Consider the following 14,111-nt stretch of genomic DNA (forward strand, 5'->3'; position numbering starts at 1 on the left):
TGAGCAGCTTAAAGGGTAGCAAGGAGGGTAGGACTCTGTGGTAAGACAGTTTTGTGACCTTGGGCGGGTCACCTCACTGCTCTGAGCCCCTGCCTCCTTGCCTGTAAAACAAGGTGGATGGCACCTACCTTGAATGGCTGCTGTAAGCATTGGAGCATAGAGTCCGGGTCCAGGGGAGGTCAAGGCCCTTCTCCCCTTTCTGAGAAGGAGTTTCCTCTGTCAGATAAAGTGTCCTCACAAGACTTGGAAGTAAACTATTCTAGAAAAGGAATCCAGAAGGCCCATGTACCAACAACACAAGGCTCAACCCTCAACGTAAAATGATCATGGGACACTGACTTGTCACCCGTCAGATCAGAGGAGGGAGGAGACAGTTTGAACTTTTTATTGAAGAATAACGTAGATATAGAAAGTGCACCTTTCATGAGGACATGCGTTAACTTTTCAGCAGCTGAAAATATCTGTGCGGCCACAACTCGATCAAGGACCATCAACAGCACCCCAAAAGCCCCCATCGTGCCCCTTCTAAGCACTTTCAGTCCCCCATGAAGGTAACCACTATCCTGACTTCTAATACCATAGATTAGTTTTTAGTAAACAAACTTAAGAGATTCGTAATGCCCAGAGTGAGTTGGGGTGTAGACAATCCAGTCATCTCAGACACTGATGGTGGACGTGTGAAGTGGTACAGGCATTCTGGAAGAGCTGCTGAATGAAAACTTGGGTCCGCTCACCGGCACCAGTAAAGCCAATTGACTGACACCAGGTTGTGGTGAAGGGAGGTGCAGGGTTTATTGTAAGGCACCAGACAGGGAGTCCAGGACAGCTCGTGCGCAAAAAAACCCCGAACTCTCAGAGAGCTTTCTCCAAAGCATTTTTAAAGGCAAGGCGGGGGAGGGAGTCCCCACGTGTGTGATCGGCTCGTGCACAATTCTCTGGTTGATGGTGAGGTAACAGGGCGGTGTTAACATTATCAATCCTTAAGCTTCAGTAGATCTGGGAGCTACCTGCTCGTGGTCATCAAGTAGTTAATTTCTTCCTTTTGGTGGGAGTTTTGGCATCTGTAAAATCATTCAGGAAATGTGCATCAGATACTGTTAACTAGACGCTGCTGGAGAGGAGCTAAAGCACAGGGTAGGGGAGAGGTCTGCCCCAGGGAAGGCCCCACAGGATCCTGCTTCGTTGCAGAGGTAATTTGGTAGCATCTGCTAAAATTTAAAATATGTGTACCCTTTGGCCCAACATTTCTACCTCAGTATCTGCCCTGGGGAAACACTCACATTCATGCACAGAGAGGCAAGCACAAGGATGTTTGGAGCAGAATTATTTGTAATAGTGACAAATTTGAAACAACCTAAATGTTCAACTAAAGGAGATTTGTTTTAAAAAAAAAAAAACACTATGGCATCAGGCTGTATTATACACTGAAGTAGATCAAAACACTAAAGCAATCTACATAAATTAACATAGAAATATCTACAGGACATATTGTAGAGCTTAAAAAGCAAGCTGCAGAAAAATAACCAAAACACACACACAGCATCAAAAACAGTGATGACTGGAGAAGGGGTGACATTGAGGTTGGGAGGGGACAGTAAGGAGAAATACTGCTTTTAAATTTATATGCAGTTGGGTTGTTCCAAACGTTTAATGCAGTCATGGATTTGTGCATTACTTGCGTGAACTATTTTACAAGCATTTCAGGCGAATTAAACAGCTCACCCACCAAGTGCAGGCGAGCGGAGGAGGGCTGCCCCCTGCCTCCTGGGGCGGGGGCGGTTCCTCGGCTTGGGTTCCAGGAGGGCAGTGCCCTGGGCCTCTGAGGCCTAAGGAGCTGGAACGAGTGGAGCACTGAGAAGACCCTGGAGACGGGGATCATGGAGGCTTCCTTTGTTGGAAGGCAGCGCCCTCATTACCGCTCTGGGGCTGAGAACCCAACACCAGTGTGATGTAAGTGGACCCCTGGAAAGAAACAGGTCCCAGCATTTGGCACCTTCTCCAGACAGTGCCCAGCACTTTCAGGGAAGGATGGCTGGCTTTGATTGTCCCTGTCTCGGGGGGGTGGAAGAGAGAAGCAGCACGTGTCACCTCACACAGCGCGGTGCCCAGTGGTCGTGGGCCTGGGAGTGGGGAACAAGAAGGGGTGGGAGGCGGCCAAGGGCCACACTAAAGTATTCCACTTGTAAGAGCTAGCTTAGTGGGGAGACTGGCCCAGCTCAATCCATGGAGAAGGGTTCCTTAACCTCTCTGAGCCTCAGTTTCCTCTTCTGTAAAATGGGGTGTAGTCTCTTGCCATCACACACATACACACAATATGTGGCTAGGATCGCAGGCTCCTGAGTTTATCTATATATATATATATATCCCAAGTCAGACTGCCTCCAGTCTAATTGCAGCACTGCCACTATGTCTTATGAGGCTTAAGTGAGGCCATGTTAGTAAAGCCTTTTATTTTTCTTTTTTTATATTGACATATAGTCGGATTACAATGCTGTGTCAATTTCCAGCATACAGCATAGTGATTCAGTTATATATATATTTCTATATATCCCTTTTCATATTCTTTTCCATTATAGGCTATTACAAGATTTTGAACATAGCCCCTTGTGCTATTCAGTAGGACCTTATTGTTTATCTATTTTTTGTATAGTAGTATCTGCAAATCCTGAACTCCCAGTTTATCCCTCTACCCTCCCCATTTACCCCTGGTAACCGCAGATTTGTTTTCTATGTCTGTGAGTCTGTTTCTGTATTGTAAATAAGTTCATTTGTGCCATTTTTTAAGATTCCTCGTATAGGTGATATCATGTAACATTTTTTCTTTCTCTTTCTGGCTTACTTCACTTTGAATGATGATCTCAGGTCCACCCATGCTGCTGCAAGTGACATTCTTTTGTTTTTTAATTGCTGAGTAGTATTCCATTGTGTAAATATACCACAACTTCTTTATCCAGTCATCTGTTGATGGATATTTAGGTTGCTTCCATGTCTTGACTAGTGGATATAGTGCTGCTTTGAACATTGGGGTACATGCATCTTTTTTTTAACATTTTTTATTGATTTATAATCATTTTACAATGTTGTGTCAAATTCCAGTGTAGAGCACAATTTTTCAGTTATACATGAACATACATATATTCATTGTCACATTTTTTTCTCTATGAGCTACCATAAGATCTTGTATGTATTTTCCTGTGCTATACAGTATAATCTTCTTTATCTATTCTACATTTTGAAATCCCAGTCTATCCTTTCCCACCCACACATCTTTTTTTTCTTTTTTTCTCCATTTTATTTTTTAAAATCTATTTTTATTGAAGTACAGTCAGTTTACAATGTTGTGTCAGTTTCTGGTGTACAACACAATACTTCAGTAACATAGGAACATACATACATTCGTTCTCACATTCTTCTTCACCATAGTTTACAAGATACTGAATATGGTTCCCTGTGCTAGAGTATAAACTTGTTTATCTATTTTATAAATATCAATATCTGCAAATCTCCAACTGTCAATTTATTCCTTCCCACTCTCTTCCCCCCTGGTAACCATAAGTTTGTTTTCTATCTCTGTGAGACTGTTTTGTTAATAAGTTTGTTTGTCTTTTTCTTTTTTTCTTTTTTCAGGTTCCACATAAGTGATATCATGCGGTATTTTTCTTTCTCTTTCTGGCTTACTTCACTTTGAATGACACTCTCCAGGAACATCCATGTTGCTGCAAATGGCATTATTTTATTATTATTTATGGCTGAGTAGTATTCCATTGTGTAAATATACCACAACTTCTTTATCCAGTCATCTGTCAATGGACATTTAGATTGTTTCCATGTCTTGGCTGTTGTAAATAGAGCTGCTGTGAACACTGAGGTGCATGTGTCTTTCTGAATCAAGGTTCCATCTGGATATATGCCCAGGAGTGGGATTGCTGGATCATATGACTAGTCTATTTGTAGTTTTTTGAGGAATTTCCATACTGTTTTCCATAACGACTGCACCAAATTACGTTTCCCTCCACACCCTCTCCAGCATTTACTTCTTCTGGTTTTTTAATGATGGCCATTCTGACTGGTGTGAGGTGATACCTCATTGTAGTTTTGATTTGCATTTCTCTGATAATTAGCGATACTGAGCATTTTTTCATGTGTCTCTTGGGTATTTGTCTTCATTGGAGAATTGCTTGTTTAGGTCTTCTGCCCACTTTTGGATTGGGTTGTTTTTTTTTTGTTAAGTTGTATGAGCTGTCTATACATTCTGAAAATTAAGCCTTTGTCAGTTGCATCACTTGCAAATATTTTCTCCCATTCCCTAGGCTGTCATTTTGTTTTGCTTATGGTTCCCTTTGCTGTGCAAAAGCTTGTACGTCTAATTAGGTCCTATTTGTTTATTTTTGCTTTTCTTTCTACTGTCTGAGTAGCCTGCCCTAGGAGAACATTGCCAAGATTTGTGTCAGAGAATGTTTTGCCTACATTTTCTTCTAAGAGGTTTATAGTGTCTTGTCTTATGTTTAAGTCTTTAAGCTATTTTGAGTTTTTTCTGTGTGTATGGTATTCTAACTTCAGTAACTTACATGCTGCTATCCAGTTTTCGTTTTTGGACTTTTTAATGATGCCCATTCTGATGAGTGTGAGGTGATACCTAATTGATTTGCACTTCTCTGATAATTAGCAATATTGAGCATTTTTTCATGTGCCTGTTGGCCATTTGTATGTCTTCATTGGAGAATTGCTTGTTGAGGTCTTTTGACCATTTTTGGATTGAGCTGTTTGCTTTTTGTTAAGTTATATGAGCTATTTATATATTCTGGAAATTAAACCTTAGTCACATCATTTGCAAGTATTTTCTCCCATTCTGTAGGTTGTCTTTTCGTTTTGCTTATGGTTTCCTTTGCTGTGCAAAAGCTTATAAGTTTAATTAGGTCCCATTTGTTAATTGTTGCTTTTATTTCTATTGCCTGGGTAGACTGTTCCAGGAGAGCATTGGCACAAATATTGGTAAAGTCTTAACACAGTGCCCAGCTCCAGGACTTGCTCAACAAACACTTGCTGAATTATTAAGGTGGTTTTTCTTTACTAAGCATCTCTGTACCAGGAACTGTGCTGGACATTGAAGACACATCCCTGAATAAATCACAGTCCCTGTTCTCACGGTGTTTAGAGTTTAATTGGAGGGAGGAGGGCTGAATAAAGACATGCAGAGACACACCCACCCCCCAATTCACTCTAGGTTACAAGGACAAATACTCTGAGGTCCTACCTTAATCTCCCCTAACGTCAGAATTCAGACCCTTCTGTGTTTATCCAAGATGCACTTTTGCCAGTACCCGCTCTGTCTCCCCCACCAGTCCAAAGGATTGTGCACAGATGTGACCTCAGTGTGTCAAAAATATGTATGTTGTGAAGATATCAAAATCACAACACGGCGGGGAGGGCATAGCTCAGTGGTAGAGTGCATGCTTAGCACGCACGAGGTCCTGGGTTCAACCTCCAATACCTCCATTATAAATAAATAAATAAAACCCTAATACCATCCCCTGCAAAAAAAAGCACAACACATAAATGGCTACAGTCAGCGTTGACAGCATCTACTAGAGCTGAACATTCACCTGCCTTCTGACCCAGCAGTTCCACTGCTGCATATTTGCCAAACAGAAGCAAGCACTGTTTACCCCCCAAATTCATAGAAAAGTGTACATAGCAGCTTTGTTAGTCATGTCTGAAACTGGAAGCCACCCAAAGGTCCTTCCACAGGACAGCAGACGAGCACACTGTGATGCAGCCCTAAAAGGGACTACGGCTGAGCAACAGAGAATGAACTGCCAATACAGGCAACAGCCTTGATGAATCTCAAGCACGCTTGGGAGGGAAAGAAACCAGACCAGAAACAGTAAATTTTATTTTATTTTATTTTATTAAATTGAAGTATAGTCAGTTACAATGTGTCAATTTCTGGTGTGCAACACAATGTCTCAGTCATGCACATACATACATATATTTGTTTTCATGTTCTTATTCATTAAAGGTTATACCTGATATTGAATATAGTTCCCTGTGCTCTACAGAAGAAACTGTTTTAAAATCTATTTTTATATATAGCGGCTAAGATATGCAAATATCAAACTCCCAAATTTATCTCTTCCCACTCCCTTTCCCCCAGTAACCATAAGATTGTTTACTATGTCTGGGAGTCTGTTTCTGTTTTGTAGATGAGTTCATTAGCGTCTTTTTTTCTTTTTTTGGATTCCACATATGAGTGATATCATATGGCATTTTTCTTTCTCTTTCTGGCTTACTTAGAATGATGATTTCCAGGTCCATCCATGTCACTGCAAATGGCATTATTCTATTTTTTTTATCCACTATATAAATATACCACTACTTCTTTATCCAGTCATCTGTCAATGGACATTTAGGTTGCTTCCATGTCTTGGCTATTGTATATAGTGCTGCTATGAACATTGGGGTGCATGTTACTTTTCAAATTAGACTTCTCACTGGAGATACACCCAGGAGTGGGATTGCTGGATCATAGGGTAAATCTATTTTTAGTGTTTTCAGGACTCTCCATACTGTTTTCATAATGGCTGTACCAAACTACATTCCCAGAGCAGTGTAGGAGGGTTCCCTTTTCTCCACACCCTCTCCAGCATTTATCATTCGTACACTTTTGAATGATGGCCATTCTGACTGGTGTGAGGTGATACACCTTACTGTAGCTTTGATTTGCATTTTTTTTCTGATAATTAGCAATATTGAGCATTTTTTTCATGTGCCTCTTGGCCATCTGTCTTCATTGGAGAATTGCTTGTCTAGGTCTTCTGCCCACTTTTTGATTGGGTTGTTTGTTTTTTTAAGTTGTATGAGCTGTTTATATATTCTGGAAATTAAGCTTTTGTCAGTCACATCATTTGCAAATATTTTCTCCCATTCCCTAGGTTGACTTTGTTTCGCTTATGGTTTCCTTTCGTGCAAAAGGTTATAAGTTTAATTAGGTCCCATTTGTTTATTTTTGCTTTTCTTTCTATTGCCTGGGTAGACTGCCCTAGGAGAACACTGCTAACATTTATGTCAGAGAGTGTTTTGTCTACATTTTCTTCTAAAAAATTTATAGTGTCTTGTCTTATGTTTAACTCTTTAAGCCATTTTGAGTTTATTCTTATGTATGGTGTGAGGGAGTGTTCTAACTGCACTGATTTACATGCTGCTGTCCAGTTTTCCCAACCCCATTTGCTGAAGAGACTGTCTTTACTCCATTGTGTGTTCTTGCCTCCTTTGTCAAAGATTAATTGACCAAAAGTGTGTGGGTTTATTTCAGGCTCTCTATTCTATTCCACTGACCTATGTGTCTGTCTTTGTACCAATACCATGCTGTTTTGATTACTGTGGATCTGTAGTATTGTCTGAAGTCTGGGAGGGTTATTCCTTCCAGCTTCATTCTTTTTCTTCAGCATTGCTTTGGCTCTTCTGGGTCTTTTGTGATCCCATATAAATTTTAGGATTAGTTCTAGTTTCGTGAAAAATGTCCTGGTAATTTGATAGAGATCACATTAAATCTGCAGATTGCTTTGGGTAGTATGGCCATATTAATGATATTAATTCTTCCAATCCAAGGACATGGAATATCTTTCCATTTCTTTAAGTCATGTTTAATTTCCTTAGTCATTGTTTGGTAGGTCTCTGCATATGTCTTTCACTTCTTTGGTCAGATTTATTCCTAAGTTTTTTTTTTTTTGGATGTAATTTTAAAAGGGATTGTTTCTTTACTTTCCTTTTCTGATATTTCATTGTTAGAGTAAAGAAATGCACTGATTTCTGTATGTTAATCTTGTACCCTGCTACCCTGCTGAATTCTTTTATCAGCTGTAGTAGGTTTTGTGTGGAGCTTTTAGGGTGTTCTGTATATAGTATGATGATATCCATATGTAGTGACAATTTAACCTCTTTTATTGCAATTAGGATCCTTTTTCTTTCTTTTTTTAATTGAAGTATAGTCAGTTTACAGTGTTGTGTCAGTTTCTGGTATGTAGCGTAATGCTTCAGTCATACATGAACATACATATATTCGTTTTCATATTTTTTCAGCATATGTTACTACAAGATATTGAATATAGTTCCCTGTGCTATATAGGATGAACTTGTTGTTTATCTATTTTATATATATTAATTAGTATCTGCAAATCTTGAACTCCTAGTTTAGCCCTTCCCACTCCGTTCCCCCCAACCCCCAATCCCTTTTATTTCTTTTTCTTGCCTGATTGTTGTGGCTAGGACTTCCAAGACTATGTTGAATAAGAGTGGTGAGATTGGGCATCCTCGTCTTGTTCCAGATTTTAGTGGGAAGTCTTCAAGTTTTTTATTGCTGGCTGTGGGTTTGTCATAAATAGCATTTATTATGTTGAGGTATGTTCCCTCTGTACCCACTTTTGTAAGAGTTTTTATTATAAATGGGTGTTGAATTTATCAAATCTTTTTTTCTGCAGCTATTGAGATGATCATGTGATTTTTGTCCTTTGCTTTGCTGTAGTGTATCACGTTGATTGATTTGCCTATCCTTTTGTCCCTGGGATGACTCCAACTTGATCGTGGTGTGTGATATTTTTATGTGCTGTTGGATTCTGTTTGCTAGTATTTTGTTGAGGTTTTCTGCATCTATGCCAAACAGTAAATTTTCTGATTCCATTTATATGAAGTTCTAGAACAAGAGAAACACATCTTCAGTGATGGGAGTCAGAACAATGTTTACTCTGGGAGAAGGCGGGCACTGAATGAGAAAGGGCACAAAGGAGCCCCCTGAGGTGCAGGGCTGTTCTGTATCTTGATCTTGGAGGTGGTTATGTAGGTGAGCACACATGCAGTATTGCACTGAGCTAGGCACTTAAGGTCAGTGCACTTTATGGACGTGTGCTATACCTGAATTTTTAAAATGTTCACAAAGCAATGTCCCAGAGGTGTGATGTGGTGCATACGCCCCGTGGGGAAGGCTAGGGGCAATGTGTGATGGTGCCGTGGTCTCCTTGATGCATCTCAAATACAGACATCAGCCTCCAGGGGAAGCAGCGGAGCCAAGTGAAGAAAAGGAGACTTTGGGGACAGGCTCTTTGAAGGTCACCAAGGACCAACTGAAAGAGGTTTCTCTCAGCAACTGAGGTGTGAGAGGAAGCAGGTGGTGGTCACAGGAAGGACAGGAGAGATGTGAATGTCTTTGGCTTCAGCCGTCATTGAGCTGTGTTCAGCCACAGTTGGGTATGTTGTGCAATATACAATAGTATTTCCTCTGGAAATTGTAGGTGCTAATATTCACCAACCAAAATGATACCTGAGCCAGCATTCTCAGTCCCTAAACGGTGTGAACAGATGAGAAGTGGCTGTATTTATCAACACAGTCCTTAGAAAAGAGTATCAATGGCCCGTAAGACGTCAGCAGAGACCCAGGTGGCCTCTCAAATCAGCTTTGCCTTGGCAAGGGGCTGCTCGCTCACTGAACTCCAGTCACTGCAGGGAAGGACTCTTCCGTGATCACTGAGCTTTCACTGGACACAAGCTGGCCTGATTTTCCAACAAGTTTTTCATGCAGGCAGGGTTGGTGGGAGTGTAAGGGACACTTCTTTGAACTTAGAGTCTAGGAGCTGCTCCTTATGAAATTCTGGTTTTGTAATGCTAATGGTGCCCTTGGGACCCAGCCCCACTTCCCAGGCACATGTGGGGAGATGTGAGAAGCAGCTCATATCCCCTTTGGGGCCTCTGGAGCAGGTCCTTTTTCTGTGCCTTGGAATTTTCTTCCACAAATGAGGTTACTTGTCCTTTGAGTCTTTTTGTTTAAACCATAAAAGAAGCTTGGCCAAATCCCAAACATCCTCCCTCTTCTGTGCCCTCCTTGGTGGCAGAGCTCAAAATGGGAGGACCCCAGGGAAACATTAGGACCCCAGGGCCTTCTGTCCACCCCAAGTAACCCCTGGGCAGGCAGCACGGGGGCCTGCCTCAGTGCTGGCCCTGATTTACTCTCTGTGGGATTACCCAGTTTCCTCCTAGAGCCCAGGGCTCCCCATGCAGGTGCATTCATTCATTCATTCATCCATTCATTCTTCCAGTAAACCATTACTGAGCATCCAATCTGAGCCCAGCCCTGGACCAGGCCCTGGGGAGACAGCTATGAACAGCACCCAGTCCCCTCCTCAAGGCGAGTAAAGTCTGGTGGAGGAGACAGAGCTCAACCATAGTTCAGTGGTGAATATTAATATAAGAGAAATCTGGGGTGCTGTGGGATCATGTGATGAAGGGGGACCTCCTTGAGGAAGTGGCATTTCAGCCAAGACCTAAAGGATAAAAAGGAGTAGCCAGGCAGAGCTGGGGATAGCCCCCTAGGAAGAGGGGACCACTTATGAAAAAGGGGGGAAGTGAGAGACGGCCTGGCTTTCAGGGACCCCAGTGGTTCCTAGGGGCTGGAGGGGTGGGGGCGTGAGGAAGGTGGTCCCGGTTTCTTCACTGACCTTCCCGCATATGACTGCTCCTGCATCCCCTCCACTCCGGCCACCCTGGCCACCTTGGTGTCCCCTGAACACTTGGGCACTCCAGCCTCAGGACACTTGCTCTAGCTGTTTCCTCCGTCTGCGCCCTTCTTCCCCAAGATATCTATGTGGCTAACTGCCCAGCTTCCTGCAAGTCTGTGCCCACATCTCACCTTCTCAGTGAGGCCCCTCTGAGCAGCCACTGATTACCACACAGCCACCCAACCACCACCCACTCCTCCCTGCCCCTAGCTTTCCTTCTTTCCGTGTATCTATCACCTTTTAACATACTATCTACTTCACTTACTCATTGTATTTATTGTCTGTCTCTCCCACGAGAATGTCAGCCCCACAAAGTCAAGGACCTTTGTTTTCTTCGCTAAGGCGTCCCAAGCCCTTGAACATCTGAAGGAACAAATAAATGGGGTTTGAGAAGTTGGCAGGAAGGGGCCAGGCTGCAGAGGTCTTGAAGGTCAGGGGAAGGCATGTGAGTTTGATTCCAAGTAAAAAGGGAAGGACCAGAGGGTTTTAAGGAGGGCAGGATCAGAGTCTGTGTTACATGTTAAAAGCTTGCTCTGGAATCTGTGTGGAGAGTGGTTTGAAGGAGGGCAAGTGATGTAGCATCCAGGCATGCGGCAGGGGTGCCTGGGCTAGGGTGGGCACCTCGGAAGAGGTGGATGGACTGAAGAGATCCCAGGAGGGGGACTTGATCATGCCTTGGTGATCTGAGGACCACAGAGTTGCAGGCAGACATGGCAAGGCAACCCCCAGGCTCCTGCTTGAGCAGTAGGGCAGGAGCGGAGCCACTTACAAGATGGGAGCACAGGGGAGGAACAGACTGGAGATTGAAGTGGTCAAGAATTCTGTCTGGGCTCTGGTGAGTTGGGCCTGTTAGTCTTTCAAGAGGAGATGTCACATAGCCTGCTGGACAGAGTTTAAGCTCAGAGCAAGAGTCTGAATTAGAAACATACTTGGGAATTGTTGGCTTAGGGTTGTTTTTAAAATCATGAGAGAGTAGAGGGAGAAGAAAAGGTGTCTCAGAACTGACACTGAGGACCAAACCCTGAAGCCTTCTGAGCTCGCTCTTGAAGGATGAGGAGTTTGCCAGGAAGGCAGAGAGAAGGCAGTCCAGGTGGAAGTAACAGTACAATGAGACCTCAACATAAAAGAACACGGATCTCAGTACTCCGCACAACTGTCAAGTGCATCAGACAGGCTGTGAGGACCTGTCACAGCTAAGGGGGGCCTGAGGAGATATGACAGCTGAATGTAATGTGGTATTTTGGATGAGATCCTGGAATAGAAAAAGAATATTAGGTAAAAACTAAGGAAATCTGAATAAGGCATTGACTTTAGTTAATAAGAATGTCCATTAGTTGATAATTAGTTAATTTAGTTAATAATTAGTTCACTAATTACAACAGATGTGTCATAATACACACATGTATATCTATGTATGTGTGCAATGTTAATAACAGAAATAATAGGGAAAGTGGGTGCAAGGTATGAGGAATGCTGTACTGTCTTCTAAATTTTTCTGTAAATCTAAAACTTCTAAAAAAAAAAATCTTTTTTCAAAAAAGCATGGGTGGAGGGTATAGCCCAAGTGGTAGAGTGCATGCTTAGCACGCACGAGGTCCTGGGTTCAATCCCCAGCACTTCTTCTAGGAGTACATAATAAAACCTAATTACTTCCCCTTGCAAAACAAACAAAAGCATAAATGGTGCTCAACACACACTCACACTCTCACACTCACACTCACACTCTCACACTCACACACTCACACTCTCACACTCACACACTCACACTCACACTGTCACACTCAACTCTCACACTCTCACACTCACACTTTCACACTCATTCACATTCACACACACACTCACACCCACACACACTCTCACTCACACCCTCCAATTTACACACTCACACATTCTCACCCACACACTCACACACTCACTCTCACACTCTCCAAAGACTGTAGGACTTTGTTTCTCTGGAGACGGCTTTGACCTTGACCAATTGCTTCTGTGGTCAAGATTCAGGGACACTATGAATATGTCTTCACTCCTCTCCTGCCAAGGAGCAGAAGGTCCTCACCTCCACTCGTTTCCTTTCTATTCACAGAAAGAATACTCTCCTCAGGCCGTATTTCACAACGAAAATGAGAAGCAGAGATTAAACGGCTCAGGTAAGACAGACCCACCTAGAACTCCTTGGGGGTGCGTCCAGTTAATCTTTTTGTAATGCTCTGTAGAAGCACATTCCTTAGTCATAATTTTTCTGAACCCTCACCTTGTTCAACAGCTGGCTTGGTTTCCCCCCTGGAGTAAAAGCTTTGGCACCATCTGGGTTCAGATTCCTGCTCCACTATGAACTTGTTACATCATCTTGGGCAAGTCACTTGAGCCTTATTTTCCTCATTTCTAAAAAGGGAGTAACCATGCTTGATCAAAGAGTGGGTTAAATGAGATAAATGGTATATGAGATATAATTTCATCCTCTGAAGAATGGATATGGGATAGTGAATGGCAAATGTCTGGCATCATGCCTGGCACTCATAGTGGCTAGTGGTTTATGGGAAACATAATCACTTTGGCCAACAAATGAGGTACCTAAAGATCAAAGTGTGTTACTTGGGTCCTTGGGACTCTGTGGTGACAGAGACCTCTGAGTCAGAGCAGAGGCTGGGCCTGGGCAGTGGTCAAGGGAGAGCCAGAGACAACTTGGTTGGCAGTTGACTGAGGTGGTACCAAGGCTGGAAGGGACACAGAGGCCAGAGGAGGCGGTACTGTGTGGCCGAGGCCCCAGTAGCCAGCTCAAGACTCTCTGGTGCACAGGCACAGTGTTAAAAAGAAGCTACCCAGTACCTTGGACAGCTCCAAGGGTCTATAGATTTCAGGGGCATTAGTTTTGTGGGTGGAGATCTGGACTGGGTGTTGGCTCCTCCAGCTAACTCTTTGAGCATGAGCAATTCAACTTGTCTCCCTAAGTCTCAGTTACATCCTCTCTAAGGTGACATCCTGGGTGGGATCTTGAATGGGATTCCTACATTTATGTTATCATACCTACCTGTTAGGGCTTTTGTGAAGAGTAAATGAGATAACAGAGAGGCAGCAGAGTGGCCCATGTCTGAGGTCGGACCACCTGACAGTATCCCAGCTCCACACTGTGTGGCCTCAGATAAACTGCTTAACCTCTCTGAGCTTCAGTTTCCTCATCTGTAAAATTGGAAGACTAATAGACTTGAATTCATAGGATTGTGAAGATGAAACAAAATAGGACATAAAGCACACACAAGTTTTTGTTTTAGAAGAAACAGCACAGCACCAGACACAATAGACAGTCAAAATCATCAGTTTCTCAGATCTTCCAAACTGCCTGGTTTACTTTACCCTTCCCTTCATATTTAGATTTCTGGTTGGGCCTCCCCTTTCGGGATGTTAAAGGGATTTCACAAAGCCAGAGAAATCAGTCCTGTGGAATCCCATGGAGCTGCTACTACAACTTTCTTCCCCCCAGTGAAGCCCTCTGCTTCTCAGTATCACCCACCCCAGGACGCCTTGGAATACATTTTTTAAAATGCCAGTATACAGTTCTGTACTAGCCAC

This window comes from Camelus bactrianus, chromosome 17, assembly GCF_048773025.1.
Source record: "Camelus bactrianus isolate YW-2024 breed Bactrian camel chromosome 17, ASM4877302v1, whole genome shotgun sequence".
Lineage (NCBI taxonomy): Eukaryota > Metazoa > Chordata > Mammalia > Artiodactyla > Camelidae > Camelus > Camelus bactrianus.